The following is a 15735-nucleotide window of genomic DNA, read 5'->3' on the forward strand; positions in this document are numbered from 1 at the left end:
AGAAGCCTGGGAGATTTATTATATCGCCTCCCTCTATATGTCTAATTTACTGAAAGGCAAAAAACAACTCTTTTTTTCAAAAGAATTCATTAAGATTCACGAGTAATGCAAACAAAGTCTTGTAGTTTTATCTATCACTATTTGTTTCCTTCTTTTCTTTACTAAATTAAAGGGCTAGTTCACACAAATATTAAAATCTGCAATTGTTTACTCATCTACTTGTTTGAAACACTTGCAAGTTTCTTTGCTCTGTTAAACACTAAAGAAGATATTTTCTTCCATCGTATTTGTTTTCTCAATTGAAGTAAATGGTTAAAGGTTTTTAACTTTCTTCAAAATATCTTCTTTTGTGTTCAACTGAAGATAAAAACTCGTAAAGGTTTGCCACCCCTGCTGAAAAATCCAGCTGGTCGACCAGGCTGGTTTTAGAGGGTTTTGGCCACTTCCAGGCTGGTTTCCAGCCATTTCCAGCCTGGTCTTAGCTGGTCAGGCTGGGAGATGACCAGCTAAAACCAGCTTGACCAGCCTAGCCAAGCTGGGAGTACAGCCAAAACCAGCCTTATCCAGCTTAAACCAGACTGGTCAAGCTGGTTTTAGCTGGATTTGGCTGGTCATTTTCCAGCCTGACCAGCTGAGGGGTCAATGACGTGACGCTCATTTTTTTGTGTCCATGTCTTTTAAATAAACTCAAGTAGGTTACAGTTTCAAAATAAATAAGCAAATTACTTGCAAACATTCTCTATTTTGAGGTCCAAGTCTAATTTTTTTGGTTTTAATCCATTTTAAGATAATTTTAAGGGGATTATTGCAAGAATGTCAATGTGGTGTAACCAAAAAAAATTGGTACCAAATAGTTTACCTTGTTTAAAAAATGTGAAAGCCTCAATGAAACATTGTATCGGCTAGTCTGGCATAATTTTACATTAGACATATTTAATAGTAAATAAAGGTAAATATAGCACAATTGTTTTAAATGTTATAATTCATTTGGGGAATTTTGTCTGTCACCTCAAATTTCTGAAATGTCAAGATGGTGTAACCACCATTTATTGAGCCATTTTGTTAATATTGTGCACAAGACAGTTAGACAGGAAATTGGATCACAGAGAAGAACTCTTGATAAGACTAATTGCTGCATGCAAAGGTTAGTAACTCTTGTCTTAAGACAAGGCTGGAAACCAGCCTGGAAATGGCCAAAACCCCTCTAAAACCAGGCTGGTCAACCAGCTAAAACCAGCCAACCAGCCTAGGCTGATTTAAGCTGGATTTTTCAGCAGGGACCACTTAAAGGTGAGTAAACAGTGACTAAATTTTTATTTTTGGGTGAACTATCCCTTTAAGCTGAACCTCCATCTTCAGCTAGTCACACTTCTGCAGTCATTTATAGTCCATTTAAAACTGGAGATGCTGTGAAATGAAGTCTACTTTGCCTTGAATGTTTTGACATTCATAATATGATGAATCTTGGCCTTCTTTGCCTGTGTGAAGTGTTTAAGTTAGTCCACTGTGAACAGTAGATGGTGCCATTGCACTGGCTAAAAATGAAAGCTGAAAACTGACAAGCTTGAATTTACTTTCTTATACCATACCTAGTGATTCATTTGAGGCACTTGTTCATTTATGCAGACGTACAGAAAAAAAAAACAGATGCTTTCAGATGAGAACAAGTTGGTGACTACCCTACTGTTAGTGTATGTTACTATTTGTTAAACAGTATTAGCGTACGTTAATATTTAACTGAAACACTTTTTAGATGTGTATATTCTAATGCCAAGGTTAAATGTAGGCTTCAAAGTTATGTGTAGGCTTCGTATATTGTAAAACCTGTGTTGGAGGAGAGCCGTGTTGTGAATTCTTACCCGCAGATGTAAGTAGTGTTATAGTGTGACCGATGGGAGGCGCTATTGTCCAAGAGTTCATCTTCATGTGACAGACGAACAGTTCAGAGCATTGTTTGGTCTTATAAAATGTTTTAAATGTAAATAAATGTTGAGTATTTTGATTCATATTTGATGTGACTGACGCGACGGAAAATATACAACGGATGATTTATTTATAACGGAAATAGGCCTTAACTCGCGCCATTTTGTGATCACGTGGCCAGCCAAGAACTCTTTCAAAAGCACAAGTTTCGTGTTTTTTTACGCCTCGTGTGTGCCTAACCGCTACGTGGGTGTTCAGCAAAAACTATAGTAAGTGATTTTGGGTGGTGTAAATTGTACACAGTACTCTAATGCGGGCACGTCACGAAAGTACTATACTCTGTTTGGCTTTTCAAATTTTCATGTCACTGATTAGTAGTCATTTGTATTGTATTACAATGTAATTTGATTACAAAGAGACGTGCCTGTCACGTTTAATACTTTAAAAATTATATTTTTAAAAAGAGAATTAAAATGCTTGTCAAATATAGCTGTTAATAAAATAATAATAAAATGAAAAAAAAATATCACGTGTGTAAATACACTAATCCATTAACATTTTAGAAATTATGAGCATATTAATGTTTCAATTAAGCATTTTAAAAAAGTGATAGCCTAAACTGTGAATATAAATAGGTGGATAAAATCAATATTTTTGGTATAAATTTGCTAGACTGATGATTTTAGTGCCCTTTAAAACATATACTAATCTGATTTAGACACAGCTTGATTGTACATTTAATTATGATTAGGACCAGACAGAATCTGCGGACATTTTGTAAAATCTATCCTAAAATATGTAAAGTCTATCCAAAATATTGAATGCCAGACATTACCTTTTAGTTTTTTTTTTTAAATAATATAATTAGTCTACTTTAAAAAAAAATTATGGATGTATTTTTTACTTTAATATTTCATCTTCAATTCAATGTGTTGAATTAAAAACAGCAAGACATTTCTGTCTGACATTTACCAGCAATTTATAATTGAAAAGTCTTTCTGTTCAGTTAAGAAAGTCTTATTATTAGAAAGTCTAGATTATTTTGTAAAATGTATCATAACACATCACCAACTTATGTTGTATTAAACCCATTTGTATATAAACACCTGAGCAGTAATCTAACATAAAATGGATTTGCAAAGCACAGAACCTGTTTCAGATGTAGCTTGAATGACCCGTTGATATCTGTTTTGTGCACATCTGTTGTTCCTGTGGTTTAATTGCACTAGACACACAATCAAACAGCTTTTCTGCTCCTCTTTCTCTTTCTCTCTCGCCTCTTGATGTTTTAGATGAATCCAAACAGGTCACTGTAATCAGTACAAAATCAAAAGCATCAAATGACATTAGACTGGCTTTTCAGGGTAAATGAGATCCCAGAGTTCCTCCTTTGTAGTACAATTTTGTTGTAAGTGATGTGACAATGAACAGATCTAAATGAAGTATGAGATAGATAGATAGATAGATAGATAGATAGATAGATAGATAGATAGATAGATAGATAGATAGATAGATAGATAGATAGATAGATAGACAGACAAATAGATTTTCCATTTTACTTCATTGTATCTGAAATCATTGTATCTGAAAATGAATTTTGTAACAGAACATTTGCATAGATGCCTGCATTTTGCATTTATTTGTTTGCACTTTGTGTACATTGTTATTTGTTCACCTGTTTGAGGTATTATACAGTGGGTACATTTGATTTTCTTATTCAATCTATTGTTTGTTAAAATGCACTTGGAAATCTACCACACAGGGATCCATTATCACATTTTTTCCCATAATATTGTATAAAGATGCTTATTAAAAGCCAAAAATGGTTGTGCAGTTTGATGTAAATTTCTAATTGTAATTTCTCGAACTGACATAGCGAATTGATCTGAGATTTAACTTTGTGAATTCATGGTTCACCTCCGCTAGATAGATAGATAGATAGACAGACAGACAGACAGACAGATAGATAGATAGATAGATAGATAGATAGATAGATAGATAGATAGATAGATAGATAGATAGATAGATAGATAGACAGACAGTACAATAGATAGATAGATAGATAGATAGATAGACAGACAGACAGACAGACAGCTAGATAGATAGATAGATAGATAGATAGATAGATAGATAGATAGATAGATAGATAGATAGATAGATAGATAGATAGATAGATAGATAGATAGACAGACAGTACAATAGATAGACAGACAGACAGACAGACAGACAGATAGATAGATAGATAGACAGACAGACAGACAGACAGACAGACAGTACAATAGATAGATAGACAGACAGACAGACAGACAGACAGACAGACAGACAGTACAATAGATAGATAGATAGATAGATAGATAGATAGATAGATAGATAGATAGATAGATAGATAGATAGATAGATAGATAGATAGATAGACAGTCAGACAGACAGTACAATAGATAGATAGATAGATAGATAGATAGATAGATAGATAGATAGATAGATAGATAGATAGATAGATAGATAGATAGATAGACAGACAGTACAATAGATAGACAGACAGACAGACAGACAGACAGACAGACAGACAGACAGACAGATAGATAGATAGATAGATAGATAGATAGACAGACAGACAGACAGACAGACAGACAGACAGACAGTACAATAGATAGATAGATAAATAGATAGATAGATAGATAGATAGATAGATAGATAGATAGATAGATAGATAGATAGATAGATAGATAGATAGATAGATAGATAGTCATGTCTCTCTCCACATGTCTTCTGAAAGCGGGTGATCTGGTTCTGTGTAGTAGGATGTTTTGTCAGAACAAAGGGTTTTCCAGCAACACCTGTTCTTCTACATCAAAACCTGCGCCTCTAAAGAACTCTGAATTGATCAGGCAGGATCGGGTTAGTGTCCTGGCTCAGGCAGACCTCAAAGCGGACTTGCATGAAAGCTGACGCATGAAAGAAAACCAGCACGCACTGTGCTTTGCTCTGTTAGTTTTACCATTTAAGTCACGATTAAATCTGCTACTACTATCACACACGTAACCATAGATGAAGGTAGACTAGTAAAGCTGGCCCAATCCATAGCTGCTTTTGGAGACAGATGAGAACATTTTGGCCGTAAATGTGTCCCCATCTCTCCTGCTATAGCAGATGGTGAAATAATGAATGTTAGATGTGAGGCAGTTTAGATAAAATGACCAATGACTGATTCAGACTAAATTATACCAGCAGCACCAAAGAAGGGATTGGAAGTGATATATTTTTTGGAAGTTCTATTAAAGAAACTGTTTGCATTAAATTAAAAATACAGTTAGTTGTAAGTACACAGTAAAAAGCAATTAGTTACTTTAGTATGTAAACACATTGTAACTTGGCACTGTTAAGTTGACTCAATAATTATGCATATGCAAAAATTAAGCAGCTTGTTTACTCACCTTTTTAAAGTAGTGTCAACGAATCTCTTTAGGTAAAGTCTAAAATCGCTTTAAAAGCAATGGGTTTAATCAATTTTTAAAAGTAAAGTCAACTAATTGCTTTAAAAATAAAGGGTTTACTCACTGTTTAAAGTAAAGTGAACTAATTGCTTTAAGTCAACTAATTACTTTACGTAAAGGCAACTAATCGCTTTAAAAGTGAAATGTTTTACTCACTTTTTAAAAGTAAAGTCAACTAATTGCTTTAAGTCAACTAATTGCTTTAAAAATAAAGGGTTTACTCACTGTTTGAAGTAAAGGCAACTAATCGCTTTAAAAGTGAAATGTTTTACTCACTTTTTAAAAGTAAAGTCAACTAATTGCTTTAAGTAAAGCCAACTAATCAATTTAAAAGCAATGGGTTTACTCACTTTTCAAAAGTAAAGTCAACTAATTGCTTTAAGTAAAGCCAACTAATCGATTTAAAAGCAATGGGTTTACTCACTTTTTAAAAGTAAAGTCAACTAATTGCCTTAAGTCAACTAATTGCTTTAAAAATAAATGGTTTACTCACTGTTTGAAGTAAAGGCAACTAATTGCTTTAAAAGTGAAATGTTTTAATCACTTTTCAAAAGTAAAGTCAACTAATCACTTTAAGTAAAGCCAACTAATCGCTTTAAAAACAATGAGTTTACTCACTTAAATAAGTAAAGTCAACTAATCGATATAAGTACAGTCAACTAATTGCTCTAAAATCAACGGGTTTTAACAACTTTTTATAAATAAAGTCAACTAATCACTTTAAAAACAACAGGTTTATTCACTTTTTAAAGTAAAATCACTAATCACTATTAAAAGTGACAGGTTTTAATCACTTTTTAAAAGTAAAGTCAACTAGTTGATTTAAAATAAACGGGGTTTTAATCACTTTTTACAGTAGTCAACTAATATCTTTAAAAGAGATAGCTTTTAAACACTTTAAATGTAGTCAACAAACCACTATAAAAGCACCAGGGTTTAATAACTTTTTAAAGTAAAGTCAATTAATCGCTTTGAGTAAAGCCAACTAATTGCTTTAAAAGCAATGGGTTTGATCACTTTTTAAAGTAAACTAATTGCCTTAAGTAAACTAATCGCTTTCAAAGTTACATGGTTTAATTACCTTTCAAAAGTAAAGTCAACTAATCGCTTTAAAAGCATGAGGGTTTAATAACTTTTTTAAATGAAAAGTAAACTAATGGCTTTTAAAAGCAATGACTTTACTCACTTTTTAAAGTAGTCAACTAATCGCTTTAAGTCAACTAAATGCTTTAAAAGTGTCAGGTTTTAATACATTTTTAAAAGTAAAGTCAAATAATCGCTTTAAAAGCAACGTGTTTCCTCACTTTTTAAAGTCAACTAATTGCGTTTAACAGTGTTAAACTAATACAACTTAGCATCACATTTGATTATATTTTATTCAATTTATTCATATATTTATAAAAAAATATTGTAATCTTTAGTATTCATTTTGTAATATTCGTTAATTTTGCTACAATCATTCAAACTACTAAATGGTTTTGCATTTTTTAGCAAATAATTTAAAATGTAATTTATCTTTAATTATTTAAAATATAAGAACATTTAGCATGGCCACTTTTTACTTCTATATATTTTAATATATACACATCAGAATAAATATTTAGTTTCATTTTTACAGAAATGCTTGTAAAGCTGTATGACAATTCTGGCTTCACCCAATTCCTGAAATTCTTTTTTAAATTAATGTATTTATTTCTAAATTATATTTCTATTTAATGATATTTTATATATATATATATATATATATATATATATATATATATATATATATATATATATATATATATATATATATATATATATATATATATAATAGACTTTACAATCTTTTTCTTCAATTTACAATGCATTTTTACAATAATTTATACTTAAATTAAGTAAAAGTGCCATCAAATTTAGGTTTATTGTCAGTAATTTTAGGTTTAAGATGAGATTTTTGTGTAGCCAATGCAACTCATTGATTAATCTTAGTTGTTATAACTCATCATAATATCACTAATTATCACAAACAAACAATAGAATGGATTCTTACACGTCATGTGACCTGTCGTCCTCTGAACACTTTCAGAATGCTCTTCAGCTATTTTAGATGTCATATTGTGCAACAGCATTCACCTCTTAAAAGCATAACATAGATACCATGCTCTTTAACCTTTAACCCCACACATAGTTTGGTGTCAAAAACAGTTTTAAAAATAAGTTTTTGGTGAAAGTGCCAATGTGTTTTGAGCTTTGTAAGACGTCACTTGGTTTTAATCTCAGATTTAGGCTAAAACTGCTGAAATCACATTAACTAGGAGTTCTTTACATGATGTGTTGTCTGTCTCTGTGTTCACTTAATCAAATAAGTGCACATATTGCACTGAAAACCAGAAATGTGCACCCTTTCTGGTTTTAACATGCATCTCTCACCCTCTTGTGATTTTGTTAAAACCTCTTATTTCACCATACTACAACATTTTTTGTAAGGAAATTTCTCAGTGATGCCGGCATTCTATACAGGTAAATGAACAGAATATACAGGTAAATGTAATGTCAAGTGCCATACATGTGGATTCAGCTGTTAAAATGGGAAATGTAGTGTTACAGAGTATGCAGTCATCAAAAAGTCCTCAAAGATAGTATGCCAATCAGATTTCATGAGAGATGCTGGATTTGGATGAAGCACGTTTCAGGTCTAAATATAGCAAACGGTAGCAACAAATGTTCCTTCAGAATTGGAGCTACACTGAATGGTTGACTGCATATTGTTGCAAGCTGAATTTGAACAAACAAATAAAGTTCAACGTTACTAAATTTAATTTGTTTGTTTTAATTGAGTTACTCGACCGTCCCCGAAGGTGATTTAAAACATTTAAACACAGTCAAAATGACCGTCTCAGTAGTGCTAGTCTTAAGGCTATGGGTTTACTCACTTTTTTTAGTTAAGCAACTAATCATTTTTTAAAGTGAGGCTGTTTGAAGTTGATTAGTTACATAATCATAAGTCTATACTGTAAAAGCACGAGTTCACACTAGTATCATTTTCAAAATGAATGCTTTGAAACTTTTTTTTTTAGTTTCATTTAAGCCTCACAAGATGCCAAAAAATAATGAAATAAATGGATTTAATGCCTAAAAGGATCTTTGATTTTAAGTTGAAAACATTGTCTTGTGAATGTCCTCTAATTTTCATCCATTTCACCCAAAATAGCATATTGTGAGAAAAAGCATAGATATATACACTAGATATCGCATAGGGACCCTGAACATGCGTCAATAGCGCCGCCACATTGGTACAGTGCTCCCAGGACAAATGTCATTCAACCGCACTAGTCAAGACAGTGTTATTACGTGAAGATGCGGGACTTTAGCGCTGTCTACGGGTGTAGTAACGAGCAAAAAAAGAAAACAAAGCACAAAGGCAAAACATTTCATAGGTAAGATCAAGTTTTTTACGTTTTTGTATGTTATGAACTTTTTGTGCTAAACAGGTAACGTTATTGATGATAATACAGTCACTAACCGGAGCACCTGGAGGAAACCCAAACCAACATGGGAAGAACATGCAAACTCCACACAGAAATGACAACTGGCCCAGCTGGACCTCGAACCAGCAACCATCTTGCTGTGAGGAGCCGTGCTAACCACTCAGCCACCGTTTATATAACACATTATTATATAAAGTATTTGTTTTTCTTTCTGTCTTCTTCAGTTGCTTCCTACCTATCTTTTTCTTTCTTTCTCCTCCCACTTTTTGTCCATTTCTCCGCACCTGAGCATGGCAGTGTGTTATCTAACAGAAGCCGGCGTGTGGGAGGGGATTATATCCATGTGCTTATGAATATCATCATCTCAGTTGATGGTGCAGAGCAGAAGAGCTCTTCTCCAGTCCTCTGCAGCCGCTGGAGATCCAAACACGAGAGAAATGAAGTGAACTTTAACCTCACAGGAACTAGGACAAAGTTAACACTGCGACGTATCAACTCAGAATTACACAGGGATGTTTCAGCTGCACTGACAACATGACATTCCCCTAAAATAAAGTCAAAAACACTGTTACTACTTAAATTTACATATTTTACACTACAAAACAAATCTTTATTATTAATTATCCAGATGTTTTCTTTACATTATTCTTAGTCTGATTACTGTATTTGAAAACATTTCATTCAACAATCATTTTATAAGATACCTCAGTTAAATAAATATTAATGCTTAAATTATACACAATTTTCTCTATATTAAAATATAATAACGTTTTCTAATAAATATATATATATATATATATATATATATATATATATATATATATATATATATATATATATATATATATATATATATATATACCAGGGATCACCAACCTTGTTCCTGGAGGTCCGGTGTCCTGCAGATGTTAGCTCCAACTCTAATCAAACACACCTGAACAATCTAATCAAAGTCTTACTAGCTATAATTAAAATACACAGGCAGGTGTGTTGAGGCAGGTTGGAGCTAAACCCTGCAGGGCACAGGACACATACACTCATCGGCCACTTTATCAGGTACACCTGTCCCACTGCTCGTTAATGTAAATCTCTGATCAGCCAATCACATGACAGCAACTCAGTGCATTTAGGCATGTAGACATGGTCAAGGCGATCTGCTGCAGGTCAAACCGAGCATCAGAATGAGGAAAAAAGGTGGTTTAAGTGACTTTGAACGTGGCATGGTTGTTGGTGCCAGATGGGCTGGTCTGAGTATTTCAGAAACTGCTGATCTACTGGGATTTTCACTCACAACCATCTCTAGGTTTTGCAGAGAATGGTCCGACAAAGGGAAAATATCAAGTGAGCAGCAGTTTTGTGGCCGCAAATACCTCGTGAGAGGTCAGAGGAGAATGGCCAGACTGGTTCAAGCTGACAGAAAGGCAACAGCAACTCAAATAAGCACACGTTACAACCGAGGTCTGCAGAAGAGCATCTCTGTATGCACAACACATTGAACCTTGAAGCGGATGGGCAACAGCAGCTGAAGACCACACCGGGTGCCACTCCAGTCAGCTAAGAACAGAAAACTAAGGCTACAATTCACACAGGCTCACCAAAATTGAACAGTAGAAGATTGGAAAAACGTTGCCTGGTCTGATGAGTCTCAATTTCTGCTGTGACATTCAGGTGGTAGAGTCAGAATTTGGTGTCAACAACATGAAAGCATGGATTAATCCTGCCTTGTATCAATGGTTCAGGCCGGTGGTGGTGGTGTAATGGTGTGGGGGATATATTCTTGCCACACTTTGGGCCAATTAGCTCCAATTAAGCATTGTGTCAATGCCACTGCCTACCTGAGTGTTGTTGCTAACCATGTCCATCTCTTTATGACCACAGTGTATCCATCTTCTGATGGCTACTTCCAGCAGGACAACGCCACATGTCATAAAGCACTAATGTGACAATGAGTTCACTGTACTCAAAGGGCCTCCACGGTCTCCAGACCTCAATCCAATAGAGCACCTTTGTAATGTGTTGGAACGGGAGATTCGCATCATGGATGTGACGCTATCATGTCAATATGGGTCAAAATCTCTGAGAAATATTTCCAGTGCCTTGCTGAATCTATGCCATGAAGGATTAAGGCAGTTCTTAAGGTTAAAGGGGGTCCAACCAGATGTACCTAATGAAGTAAATGTATTATGCCCGCTACAGCATTTTTCAAAACATCTTTTTTTGTGTTCAACATTATAAAAGAAACTTAAAGGTTTGAAACAATATGAGGGAGCTAATTCTCATTGTCTGGGTAAACTATTCTTTTAACAGATCTGCCAATCCATTCCTCAAAATGGAGATACATACAGTAACAAATGTCAGTCACAATCTACCAAACATCACTTTCTATATTTGCAGTGTTAACTGAGCCTCCAGTCCCATAAAAGGTCTCTTTCGCCCATTTTACACAGTATAACCGAGCTCAAACACACACTGTGTTCTCGTATATGAAGCAATAGCAGCATGCAGTCAGCATATAGCGTGGGCCTCGCTCCACCCGTCTTTATGTAAAATCTGAGTGGGAGAGAGTTCTGATCCGCTCTTCTCTTCCACACCAACAACAGCACGACAGAAACACACACTGAAGATTTAGTCCTATGTGAGCAAAACCACCCACTCTGACGATATAACGCCGTAAAACTCCAGCGTTTGACCCCTCGCATCTGAAGCAATGCTTTGCTCCACTATTAGAAGCGCATTATGCAATACCAGGGCTGCACAATATAACATTTCAGCATCAATATCACAATCTGCAAAGTCAGTTCAGTTTTCATGTATTCATCCTTTCAGATATTTGAGTGGGGTTGACCAGGAACCACAGTTCAGAAAATTAATGGGGTAATTGCAAAGTTTATGCCTAATGTTTTTAATTTTATAAAGGGAGAGTTCACACAAAAATGCAGATTATGACACTGATGACTTTCTTCTGTCGAACACAAGAGAAGACATTTTTAAGAATGTTGGAAACCTGTAACCAATGACTTCCATAGTATTTGTTTTTCCTACTATGGGAGTCAATGGTTACAGGTTTGTAACGTTCTTCAAAATATCTTCTTTTTTTGTGTTTAACAGAAGATGAAAAGTTTTAAAACAACTTGAGGGAGAGTAAATAGCAACTCAGGCTCATCCGGAAAACTTACCTCTATATACATTTCTGGAGAGTGCCAAATCTGTCCCAGGAGATACATTTCTTTGGCGTTTTTGTTCTTGCAAATCCACCAGTGGCCATTAAGTAAATTTCTCAAGATCTCAAATTCCTCTCACGAGTGCCATTCGCGCCTGCTATTCTCTTGTAAATCCACCAGAGGCTGCTGTCGACAGACTGACTGACCGATCAACTAACCCACTCTCCTCCACTAAACCCAACTAATAGTGTTTTCAAAAGCACAGATTGACCAATTTACCTGTTAATTTTATTTATTGGCTTTTGTTTTTGTCTTACTTGCTTTCTGGAACAGTTCTTTACTGGACTCGAACCCCGTCATCGAGGACAAATTTTCTCTGAATCTCAAGTCTGCCGACGTGCATGGCGAGCCACTGGTCAAACTGGTAACAGCGGGAAAGTCCTCCACACAGAGGTAAGCGGTCAGCACGTAAGCACAAAAAGGAACAGCGTCATACCACCCTGTAGACGAAATGCATCCATACAAACTTCTGGCTACTAAAATTACGATCTCCAGAATTGTATACTGGGGTACGCTTTCAGAATTAGCTAATGTTAGTAAATAGTGAGCAAATTGAATTTTTGTTTGTACTATGCCTTTAATACCTGTGACTGTAAGAGTGAATTTAACCTTTTTTGTGTAATAAATTATAACAATGTTCAATTTTATTAGTTTTTTTAAATACAATATAGTATATACTGTTATTTATTTACATTTATTATTCAATTTTGGTAGCTACATATCCGTAAGACTCTCCAGAAAAACTAAAAGGCTGTCTATTTCATTTGTGTCTTTGCTTTACTTTATTTATGCACATAACTTGTATATTATATTTTATGCAGATTAACTTTCCTTTGAAATCATCCCAATCAGTCTAAATTTATGATTCTTTTTCCAAATAGAGCTATTCAAGTCATTGGGTAAAATGATATTTGATCCCACTTTATATTAAATGTCCTTAACTACTATGTGCCTGCATCAAAAAATAAATACAATGTACCTTCTGTGTTTATAATGTATTTGAGAACACTTGTGGTGCTCGTAAGTTGGGATAGGGGTAGGGTTATGGACAGGTTTGCTGGTATGGGTAGGTTTAAGGGTGTGTTGAGGTGTAAGGTATGGTCAACAGTGTATTTACAAATGTAATTACAGAAGTTAATTACAGATGTACTTACATCCAGGTATTTAATCAAGCATTAGTACACAGTAAATACATGTATTTACACAATTAATACATTGTAACAAATTATTAATTTCTCTGTAAGTATATATTAGTTAAGGCCACTAAATATAAAGTAGGACCTGATATTTATATTGCAATATGTACAGTACAGTTGAAATGATTAGCCCTCCTGTCAAATTTGATTCATTTTGAACATAATTTCTAAGTGTTGTTTGATGGAGATATTTTTTTAATCACGTTTATACTTTATAGATTTAATTACTATTTAACTAATAGTTATAAGAACTATTTTATAACTAAATTATTTTTTCTTTGCCATTATGACAATACATAATGTTTTATTATTTATTTAGCAAGATACTAGTATTCAACTTAGGGGTGACACGGTGGCTCTGTGGTTAGCTTAATAATTAGGATATTGCGTTAACTATTGGCAAGTTATTGGATAATAATGGTTTGTTTTGTAGCCAATCAAACTTAGTAAACAATATTGACATTAAAACTGTAAAAAAAAAAAAAAAAATAATAATAATAATAAGAAGAAAAATGGCTTGTATTCTAGCTAAAATAAATAAAAAAAGGCTTTTTAGAAGAAAAAAGATTATAGAAATACTTTAGAAAATTTCCTGTTAAACATCACCTTTTTATATGTTTGAAAAAAGAATAGGGGCATCACGGTGGCTCAGTGGTTAGCACAGCAAGTAGCTGATTCGAATCCAGGCTGGGCCAATTGGCATTTCTGTATGGAGTTTGCATGTTCTCCCCGAGTTGGCATGGGTTTTTTCCGGGTGCTCCAGTTTCCCCCACAGTCCAAACACATGCGCTATAGGTGTATTGGATAAACTAAACTGACCGTAGTGTATGTGTGTGAATGAGAGTGTATGGGTGTTCCCCAGTACTGGGTTGCAGCTAAAAGGCATCCTCTGTGTAAAACATATGCTGGATAAGATAGCAGTTCATTCCACTGTGTATGAATAAAAGGACTAAGCCAAAGGAAAATAAAGGTGCAATTTAAAGACTTAACTAGGATATTATGTTAACTAGGCAAATTATTTTATAATAATGGTTTAAAATAGTAAAAAGAAGTGCTTTTATTTTAGCCAAACTAAAGAAAAATAAGACTTTTAAGAAGAAAAAATATTATAGGAAATACTTTGAAAATTTCCTGTTAAACATCACTTTTTTATACATTTGTAAAAAGAATACAAATTGCGCATGCAGGAGGGCTAATAATTATGACTTTAACTATATATATATATATATATATATATATATATATATATAAATAGTTGAAAGCAGAATTATTAGCCCCCTTTGAATTTTTTTCTTTTTTTTTTTATATTTCCCAAATGAAGTTTAACAGAGCAAGGAAATTTTCACAGTATGTCTGATAATATTTTTTCTTCTAGAGAAAGTATTATTTGTTTTATTTTGGCTAGGATAAAAGCAGTTTTAAAATTTTTAAACACCATTTTAGAGACAAAATTATTAGCCCCTTTAAGCAAATTTTTTTCTCGATAGTCTACAGAACAAACCATTGTTATACAATAACTTGCTTAATTACTCTAACCCGCCTAGTTTACCTATTTAAGCCTTTAAATGACACTTTAAGCTGTATAGAAGTGTCTTGAAAAACATCTAGTCAAATATTATTTACTGTCATCATGGCAAAGAAAAAAAGAATTCATTATTAAAAATTTGTTAATAAAACTATTATGTTTATAAACGTGCTGTAAAAATCTTCTCTCCGTTAAACACAAATTGGGGAAAAAATAAACAAGCTGTCTAATAATTTAAGGGGGCTAATAATTCTGACTTCAACTGTATATATATATATATATATATATATATATATATATATATATATATATATATATAGTTGAAGTCAGAAATATTAGCCCCCTTTTATTTATTTTTTAATTTTTTTAATATTTCCCAAATAATGTTTAACAGAGCAAGGAAATTTTTACAGAATATCTGATAATATTTTTTCTTCTGGAGAAAGTCTTGTTAGTTTTATTTCTGGCTAGAATAAAAGCAGTTTTTTAATTTTTGAAAAAAACATTTTAAGGTCAATATTATTTGCCCCTTTAAGCTCTATATTTTTTCGACTGTTTACTGAACAAACCATCATTATACAATTTCTTGCCTAATTACCCTAACCTGCCTAGTTAACCTAATTAACCTAGTTAAGCCTTTAAATGTCACTTTAAGCTGTATATAAGTGTCTTGAAAAAATATCTAGTCAAATATTATTTGCTGTCATCATGGCAAAGATAAAATTAATCAGTTATTGAGTTATTAAAACTATTATGTTAAGAAATGTGCTGAAAAAATTTCACCGTTAAACAGAAATTAAAGCTATTAAAGGCGGCTAAACATTCTGACTTCAACTGTACAATGTATTATTGTTTCACTGTCTGCACAGCCTTATGCAATCTCTCAAGGTGTGATCAGAATTTCAG

The sequence above is a fragment of the Danio rerio genome, chromosome 25 (genome assembly GCF_049306965.1).
Source record: "Danio rerio strain Tuebingen ecotype United States chromosome 25, GRCz12tu, whole genome shotgun sequence".
Classification (NCBI taxonomy): domain Eukaryota; kingdom Metazoa; phylum Chordata; class Actinopteri; order Cypriniformes; family Danionidae; genus Danio; species Danio rerio.